Here is a 10601-nt window from a genome sequence, read left to right on the forward strand (position 1 = left end):
AAATCGAGAAAGAGCTAGGGAAGAATCAGACTTGAAATCGATTTTAGTGTTAAAAACATTTCAGTATATAAGGATGACTGATTTCAATAATATCGCTCTTGATATAGAACCATGCTTCGAAATTGAACTTTCAGATTACAGTTAATTATCTCATCACAAAAATTGGAAATTCATATTTCAATGATTACAAGAAATTAAAAAATGGAGCAGAAGGACTAGTTTAATAAACGTGTTGAATGTTGTGATTATAAATATGAAATGTGTGAAACAATTAGAAGATTGAAACGACAGATGTTAATGATGCCATCGGTCAGTCAGGATTATGTAAAATTAATTACTGAAGTGTCGAGCATGAAATTATCGCTAAAAATTTATTATTTCGACGAAGATGAAGTCCTTTAAAGTTGATTACATCAATTCGCGTCGTGATGCACGTGATTTGAAATTACTCGCGACAAATGTAACTTGCATTGTTAAAGACTGTATAAAACGTGTACCGTAACTAAATGAGAATGAATTTTATATAAATTTTAAATATATTCGATATTAAATTTTCGGTAATCGATCAGAAGTGAAAGTGTTCGGCTGATAGAAAAAAATAGTTGTGTTGTGAGCTGTGTTGCTGGGATCAATATAAACGGCGACAGTTTTACAATTTCTGTAAGTATCAACGAATTAATGAATTGAATTTTAATGGTTAATCTCTATTTTTTACATATACATATATTTTTGATCACTTACATTTCTCAAGTTATCAAATTTATAGATATTTTCTAAGTAATAACAGAAACATATAATTAACATTGCAAAGCATTGTTATTTAACTTATAAATTTCATTAAAAAAATCAAGTTATATTATACAGATTTATATAAATTATGAACGATTTAAAATGAATAATTAAATGAAATGTATTGATTTTTAAAACCAATATTTCCTACTTTTAAATCTTCCGTTATCTTTCGTTTTTTTATCATTTCTGTTACATGAACAAGCAATTGTGTGTACATATAATACATATTTATAAAAAAAATTAATCAATACGCACGTATATATTTAATTATAAATAAATTTATTCATAAAAAATAATTTATTTAAAAAATTTGCATGTTATTCTGTTCAAGTACATAAATAATTAAAGTAAAAGATATATAAATACGTGACGGGGCAGTAAGATTCGGTGAATATTACGAGAAAATAAACACCGCTCAATTAATGTATGACTTAATGAATGACCTTTATTATCATTCAAAGTAATTGCCCTCTCCCCCATAGAGACAATATACTTCTGACAATTTTGATTTAAATCTTATTGTCACGTCTTAAATAGAACGCAGAAGTCATAACAGTATCATACGAGCATTATCATGTTTGATTATTTGTTATAAGTTCATTTTTAAATTCATTTGTATGTATTAAATGACATCATGATGACGTCCTATGATTAAGGCCATTTTTGAGTCAACGATGCATCATCTTTTTAAATCACTATTCCTATTTCTCTGTCAGCAAGCTTCTTTTTGTCCTTTAAACTAAAGGAATCGATGAAAAGGATTCGATTTACAATAACATTTTGAACATTCAGAATCGTGAAGGGGATCTTCACATTCAAAATCTTTTTTCACAGAGTTTTTGCGAGTTGAATGAATATTATCAGAGATAATATATTGTCTTTAGGGAGATTAGTTTAAACAGTAAAAGTTATTTGTATATTAATTACGTGGTGTTTATTTTTTCATAATATTCATTTTATTGCCGTATATATAACTTTGTGATACAAAGTAATAATATATTTAATAGCATTTTCCACTGAAAGAACTAATGCAATACTGATGCAATTATGAGTGCAAATCAGTTTACATATTGTCAGTGTTAATAGAGAAATTTGATTCTTTTAATTATGAGATTATTGTGATAATAAAGAATACATCAATAAAAAAGTTAAATTATTTATTAACACTGAAAGTATGTAAATTGATTTGCATTCAATTGCATTCAATGTGTTGCACTAGTTTGCCCCGTAAAAAAAAAAACACTATAAGTCGCACGCATTAAATGTGTGTGTCATATATATAATAAAAGTACTACTGTTTTTTCATTGCTGTTATCATAAAGTTGCGCTGATAATCAATACATAATGTAAGTGCAATGTTATTAAGTGTAATTTTTATGTGATGAATATGTCTAAGGATCACTTTGATCAACTCCGATTAACTTTAATCGATGATTAGTCTATTGAAATTGTTCATTCGCTTCTATCGTTATAAGCGAAATGACAAATGCGCGATTGGTTAATTTCAATAAACTAATGGATTGATAGTGAGTGTATAAGCAGTGTTGCCGGAATCAAAAGATCAATTATACAACTACATGACAAAAATGTATCAGATCGAGTCAAAATATACACAAAATTTTGGTTTATCTCTTTCATTTGTTTACTATTTCTTCTGCAATATAATATCGAGAGATATTTAGTTAAAAATACTACATTTGATACAATTATATCAAGTACAGCGACACCGTGTATAACGTACTTGCGTATTTACAATTTATAACACAGTTCGTTAAATAAAAAATAGATTGTAAATTCAAAAGCTTGATGTAATTAACCAGATTTCATAAATGGAAACGAAGATATATACCGCTTTTCTGAATCAAAGGATAAAATGCCCGTCGCGTCGCTTTACGTCACAATCCATTCTCTCGCGCTTAAAACAAAATCTATTACTTGCAATAATCAAATATGGTTAAAGAAAATGCAAACCATAATATACCAATAATAATAAGCAACTGTAAGCTAAATTATTTTCTGCATTGCGAAAAAATACAATATCTTATACAATAATTAATAATCAGAACATGACAGCGTTTAAATGTTATTCTAGTTTAAAATCTTTGTAAATTGACGAGGTTATTCTACATTTATTTTAATTTACTATTAGAGACTAAACTTTAGTGACTAAGTTTTTTCATGTTTTGTATCATGGTTCCACTTGATAACATAATTTCGCTGTCAATAAGCATTGTAACTTCTTTGGCCGATAATTGTGCTTTTTGTTGGACATTGTGTGATTGATCGTTAATGTTCTGCTGAGGATGGCTAAAATGTATAGCCGAAACATCCGGAAATATTAAACATTGATTTAATTATGAAAATTTCAATCGTTGGTGTAATTACGTATTATATGTCTTAATAAATATTTTTGTACTAATTTACGCACGATTTACCGCGCTGACTCCTATTTGGCCTATTTTAATTTTCTTCGTTTTATACAATATATTATATTTAAACAAATATTTATTTGAATAGTTCTACTATAAACATTTGTTTACAGTAAATAAATATTTACACAATAAAAAAAATTATTATTAAATCAAAATCGTTTTTCGAATCAAATTAAAGTAAAAAGAAGCATTGTGATTTGGATCGCTCATAATTCTATTAAAAATTATCGCAATTAAAGGAATAGATGTTTAAAGCTAAAACTTTGCTCTATCAAATGGTATTATAATTGCTATTATAATAATGGTATTATAATTATTAAAAGATAGGATATACACATAAATTTGAGCTAAAAATATGACATTGCCTTCCTCGTAACCATTGCGCAACGCTTAGAAAGTCACGTTTTTAGCTCAAATTTACATATATTTTTTTTATATTTAAAAGTTAGTAATAACACCATTCGACAGAGCAAAGTTTCAGCTTTAAGAATTTGTTCTTTTAATTGTGATATGATGATATTTACAGAATTATAAACAATTCAAGTCACAATGTTCTCTTTTACTTTAATTCGAAAATAATCTACGAATCAAAAGTCGTTAGGAACGTTTAAAAAAAAAATATTTTGTAGGAAAAATTTGAAACTTTCACGATGGGAAGATTTTCGCGAATTTTTTTTAGCACATAACAGAAAGTGAGAAGAAAATTTATCTTTTTCAGCTCGTAGCAAGTTTTCTAAATATAAAAATGATCAAACTCACTCTTTCTCTCTCTCTTTCTCCCTAAAAAAAAAAAAAGTAATAGTAATCTTTTGAAAGTAGAAATTTTGAACTTTAAAACACAGCAATCTACATTTTCATATTTTTCTCTTGTATGATTTAAATGTACGTATACATTGTATTCGAAAACGTTTTAACGATTGTCATGGAGGGACGTAACGATTTGCGTAGCCAAAATAGCGCGCGCGCTATGCAATACAAACAAATGCATGCCGAAGTAGTAACGATATGGTAAGTGCTATTGGAAATTAACGAACAATTAGTTCACCCTCGTCCATGTTTTATAAACACGGTGCTTGTGCTATCGACAACCATTATTTTCGAGGATTCTTTCGTCCGCTTGCCTACCAACTTTTATGCTACCACCTAAGTACCTCGTGTTCGAGGTACGTCCGATGCATCCGTGCGAGTACTTATGGTCCGATGTATTCGAGCGAGTACTTACGGTACAAGTTCAAGCACTGTACGGAGCGGGGTCCTGCGAAGGGCGTTTCATCGTGCTTAAAAGCGTGATGGTACAGAGAGCAAAGCAAGCCATGGCAACTTTGGTGTTGCAGCCTCTTTAAATCTCATGCAAACACACGGGAGCGAAGAGTACGGCGATTTATATCCCAAGGCCTCGTTCGTGAAATTTATGTGACCGTGCGGCTTCGTTGTTTTTGGTATTCATTGTATTGCCGAATCTGTCCCGTGGCATAAGCTGCTTCGATAATGGTTGAGACCGTAGATTTCTTAAATTGATGATTACAACAGCTAGACTTGCATAATAGTGCGGGAAAACGATATAATTGTTGTCACAATTTTTATTAGTGAATTTTAAAGAAAAGCAGATGTCTGATTTCGAAATATTATATACTTTATAATATATTTATATATCATTTAAGTATTAAAAAAATATTAATCTTAAATTCAACATCGTATAAATAAGTTATTTAATTTGAAATAAAGCTGCACGAAAACGTGACAATTATTCCCGTGTTATGGATTGATTGTTATATGTGCTAAGATTAGTAACATATTAGTTATAGACCATACATCTAAAAAATGCAATTTTCATTTCAATATCGATCCTATATTTTAGAAAATAATAGTAATTATAGTAATAAAGTGAACTCAGTAAACCAAAAGCGTTACTATGATGTTTGTACAACGATTAACATGTAACGTTTTTAAATATATTGTATTTGAAATTGTGTACGTCACTGTGAACAAAATTTGATAGATGTTAGAGATGTTGGAAGTTTCCTTGATATTGATATTCTATTATAAAATAACTTGGAGGTCAAAACTCGACTTGGGTCGCCACTGGATGGATGGATCATGAAATAACGTTATAAATAATGTTGTATTAATATTGAATTATAATCTAAGAAACGTACGTTGAATTACAACATTGTAAAATGTTGAAAAAATATTGTATTAAGTTCAGTGTTCATTAAAATAATATTTTATACAGGTGCTGTATTCAATACTTGAGAATATTGATTCAATATCATATAAACTTCCAAGAATATTTTACTGAATCAATTTTTACACAAAACTAAATGAAATTTTTTCAAAATATATTTAATTTGTTTTTATTTTGGAGTTCTCGAGTAACCTTCTAAAAATCATTAAGACATGGGTGAAGAATGATCCTATAATGCTGCGTCTTTTATTCTAACCTGTGTAATTTTTAAATATGAAAAATTACACTGTCGCGTCCATTTAGAGGCAATATTGCATACTGCTTCTGAGTGAGTGACTTTAATATTAACATGTTCAATACTGCTTCAATATTGTAGTAATATTGATAATCAAAAAAGAAAAATCAACAAAATTGTTTTTCAACGTTGAAAAAACATTTACACATCTACATTTAACATTACAACGTCTTAGTATCGTTCTCTCAGTGTTCTCTGCTATAGTAAAATATATTTAAAACGTTTCTTAAAGATTCAGAAATATTACATTACGAGGTAATATTACAATTATATTTATAAAATATTAGATATAAAAACGTTGATAAACTTTACACAAAATTAATATTTCAAAATGTTGATCTAATACGTTTCTTGCTTACTGTAATGGGAAGCCCGAGTTCCGACGGAACTGTTTTGAAACGAGACACATCTTTACATGCGAGTACATACTGTTTTTAAATGCGACATATCGACACACGTTTACATATTACACATCAAAGTTACACGCATACACAAAAATTTTTGTAAAACATTATTTTAATTAAACATCTAAATATAATTCCAAGAACTCGATGTTGTGTCTTTATCCTGAATTACTAATTCTTAGCTTCCAATTCTGTATATACAGATTGCAGAGCTTTTGTATTAAACAAATGTCATGATTTGCTGGTGTAGGCGTTATTTTCGACCAAAAAATGATAAAAAACGATAATCATTAAAAAAATTCGTCACTTTCAGCATAAATTCTAAATTACAGACATGTTAATACATATTTTCATTCTGAAGAATGATTTCCAAATCTGTAAAAGTAATGTATGCAATATTCTACAAAAATTATTGCATTTAATCGATAAACCAATTTAGGATATCCTTAATTCTATCTATTTCATTATTATTTCTTAGTACAGTTTTTTTCAATAACATATGCAGCAATATTCAAATTGAAAAATGTGTTTTCAAATATATTAGGAGTGTGATTTAGTTTTAAGTTTCGCAAGAGGTGAAAAAATTTGATTAAATTTGACGAATTTACTCTACAACCTCTAAATAGAGAATTTTAAGAATGTGCAAAGCCACGATTAGCACATCTATTTATTTTATACCGTTTTAAGAGATGTCTACAATGATATTTTAAAACCTAAATCCCAAGCTTTAAGCCATAAGCTGTAAGAAAATGACCAATTACAATCAAATACAATAATTATGGCTTAAGGCTTAAAGCTGAAATTTTATGTCTTAAAATCTCTTTGTAAATGCCGCGCCGCTTTACTGTTATTGAAACGAAATAATATAATATACATTACAATAATAATTGCCAAAATTGATTGAAACTTGCTATTGCTCTATTGACCAATCCACTTATTTATAACAGTCGGCAAATGTGATAAGTTCCCGCTTTTGTTTTACGTGAATGTTATTACAGTATGGAATAAAATTTCACGCACAGAAAATTATTTAATTGGCGGACGAATATATACCGTAGAGTGTTCGAAACAGAGTCGTGGGATAGACAATAACATCTCAGAAGTCGAAGGATTTAAATAAAGAAGGTATTTTGTCAAATGGTAAATTTATTATACGTATTTGTTATAATTATAATATTATACCTTCAAATGTTTGTGAAGCAACAAGAAAATAGATACGCGAACTGAAGATAAACATATACATTAACATGCAATTATTGCGTTTGCACATTAAAATTATTTAATTAGATAGAAATTCATTGAACGTTGTTGATGTAATGCTTATTATTCCGTAAATTACATGACTTTGTATTCAGGATTATAGTTGAAAAATGTGTAATAACCAATAATATGCACTTTTTAAAATTTGGAAAAAATTGTGTAGAAATCTTTATGATACGCGCGATAAAATAACTGAAAGCTAATAACATATGTTCATAAACTTACTTATTTATAAATATCATACATGGGCAGATTATATTGTATAACACAGTAAGTAAAAATTTATTTAATTTTACTTCTACGTAACTGATATAAAGACGACGGAAGAGAGCGCGAGAGACCGTCCTCGAATTCAATGGAACCGCTGCGACTTCCTTTCTCGCTTTATTTTTCCCGTCGTAGAGTTTTGAGCATTATTACGCTACTTGATTTCGCATCGAGCCAGCTGTCTCCGATTATTTGCTATAGAAATTTCGGGGATTCTGATTCAAAGGGAGACCCCGGCAACCTCCGCTAATATTTGAGGAGAGACTTCGTGCAGTCTTACCGGACGTGCGCGGGCTTTCTCATTGTACAATCAACCAAGGGCCTTTTTCTTTTTTTCAACGAGTAGATACATCTTTGTAGATATGTGCAGCATGTAATCGTTGTGCTTCCTTAAAAGTGAGATACGTGACAAAATAAAGATATTAAAAAGTGACTTATTTGCGTGTTACGTAACATTTAATGAGTAATTCACTAAAAAATATTAAAAGATATTATAAATACATATTTCTAATACGTGAAATATACGAGGTAACATTTAAATATTCTATTCGATACACACGCTATCCAAAGTTTAGAAATATTTAAAAATAAAAGGGAAATCCGTTTATATATACAAAAATTTTGAGCAAAAATATTTGGTGACAAAATACATACATTATATTTTTGTTGTATTGATAATTCAGATTACAGGGTATTCAGAATTTAAATGTCAAAACTTCGAAAGCGTGTAGAGAATCGATAAACTAAGCAAAAAAGTTTTGTATAGAGATATCATACTCCGTTTTTGGAGAGAATTGTAAAAAAGACAAAACGTAATTTTCGGTTTTGTATTTTCTTTTATTACTTATTCATGTTATATTTATTAACTTGCTTAATTAGATATTAAAATGTTGGCCTCTTGCAGGAATGCAAGCATATTATCAGTACGAACAGCTCGTGTTGCAGTCGAACATTAATTTGGTGATATTTAATGCATGCAGCTTCGATTTTCAATTGTTCTCTTGAATTGATTGACAACAAATAAACTTCTCGCTTTAGGACCCTCCACACAAAGAAATCCAGTAGTGTCAGATCAGGTGATCGGAGTGGCTAAGACACCACTCCTTCACGTCCAAAAACAAGAAGCAAAAACGAGTATATTTCTACAGGACTTTTTTTCTTAGTTCATCGATCCCTTACACACTCCCGAAGTTTTGACATTTAAATTCCAGACACTCTGTATAATTCTTCTAAAGTCATTTGTGATCTTATCCAGTAAGCGAGAAACGTTTTAAAACATTTTAGTAAACAGCAACGTTGAAATATTGCTCAAATCTTCTAAAACGTTTCTTGTTATTTACTCGATAATAATCATAATTAAGAAAATTAAGAATTGCTATAAAAAAGTTTAGCACTTTTTTTATAACTTCTTAAAAATCTTTGAAACTTTATTTATTTATAGGAATGTGATTTAATTTTGAGAGTTTTGCAAGAGATGAAAATATTTTGATTTTTTTTCAAGGTATTCGTTTATTATCTTGTTTAAATAACAAATCAATTTTCAAGAAAAAGAAATTCTCAAAACTAAATCACACATCTAATATTACATTCGACAATGGATATTATTATGCCAATGTATTGTAGTCTCTGATCTTTTAACATTGACGAGCTAATGCACTCCGTTGGTTAATGATATCATCAGTTCATGGAACTCGTTCTTTAACGGCACGACGCGACGCGGCGCGACGGCGGGATCACCTTTTGCGAAATGCCTTTTTACTGAGTGATCTTACGAGAATTGATGCGAAGCAATGAAGCTCAAAAGATATCATGTACGAACCGAGGTATTCTAAATATCCCAAGTAAAAGACGGAAATCGTTTGTTGTCTGCGGAGTTTGAGACACGCGGTTTAAATTCTTTACCTACAATTTCCTATCCCCGTTTTTCTTCGTTGACACTTCATTTCGCGCTAAGCTTTATTGCAATGGTTAGTTCAATAATGTTCTCAACACAGTCATTTTCCTATAATTACAACAGTATACAGCATATTATAGTTTAACGATGATAAATATATTTAGGAATTTGTATATGATTATTATTATCCTAATATTTAGTTTTGATTTAGCGCATTTGACAGCTCTTCATCATTTTTATTGTTTCTTATAATTGTTATGTGTTACTAATTTGCTTCAAATCAGCATAAAGCGTATAACTTAGCAGTGTAGGCAATGGAAATTTTGAATTTTTGTATTTTATCTAATAATTTTGCGCAATCAAAATATATGTATAGTTCGATGAATGATAATATTATTAAAATGGAAGTGTCTAATTAAACTTTTCAAAAATAATCTACGTCAGTTATAAATTCTAAATTAATGTTGAATTATTTACATGTCTCATACCTTAATACAACTTTTTTTTGCTTCTTAATTTAAATATTTTGCTCGATAATATCACTATAATAATATTGTAAAATGTTTACTATTTAAAATTATATCGTAGTATCAGTATGTTTTCGTACATTTATGGATTCTTTGGCGGTAAATGGGATTGTTGAAAGCCATAAAAAAATCAGACGAAAGTTCGAAAAAAACCTTGAAATTCACGCTGTTTTAAGCTATCCATGTCTTAGAAACCACCGCCCCATTACGCCCGCTCTCACCCTCTTTTATAATCCGCATGAGTTTGGTGTCTCGGGCCAAGGATCAGCAAGATGGTTAGTCAGATAGCACTTTGCAGCGTTACAACGTTCGCTCACAGCCGGCGGGTGGCTGTGATGTACGTACATACGCGCGCGCGCGCGCGTGCGCGCGTGTGTGTGTGTGTTGGTAGACACGTCGGCTTGTGGGATATCGTATGTGCGTGATGCACAGTTGTGGATGGGGCCGAAGGTGGTTTGGTATCTTGTTGGAGGGTGAGAAATACGAGCTGGCAGCTCGAGGCTCTTCCAACAGCTTGCGTGCGCGATCGAATCGAGAGGAAGTGA

This window comes from Cyphomyrmex costatus, unplaced genomic scaffold (genome assembly GCF_001594065.2).
Source record: "Cyphomyrmex costatus isolate MS0001 unplaced genomic scaffold, Ccosl1.0 scaffold8, whole genome shotgun sequence".
Classification (NCBI taxonomy): domain Eukaryota; kingdom Metazoa; phylum Arthropoda; class Insecta; order Hymenoptera; family Formicidae; genus Cyphomyrmex; species Cyphomyrmex costatus.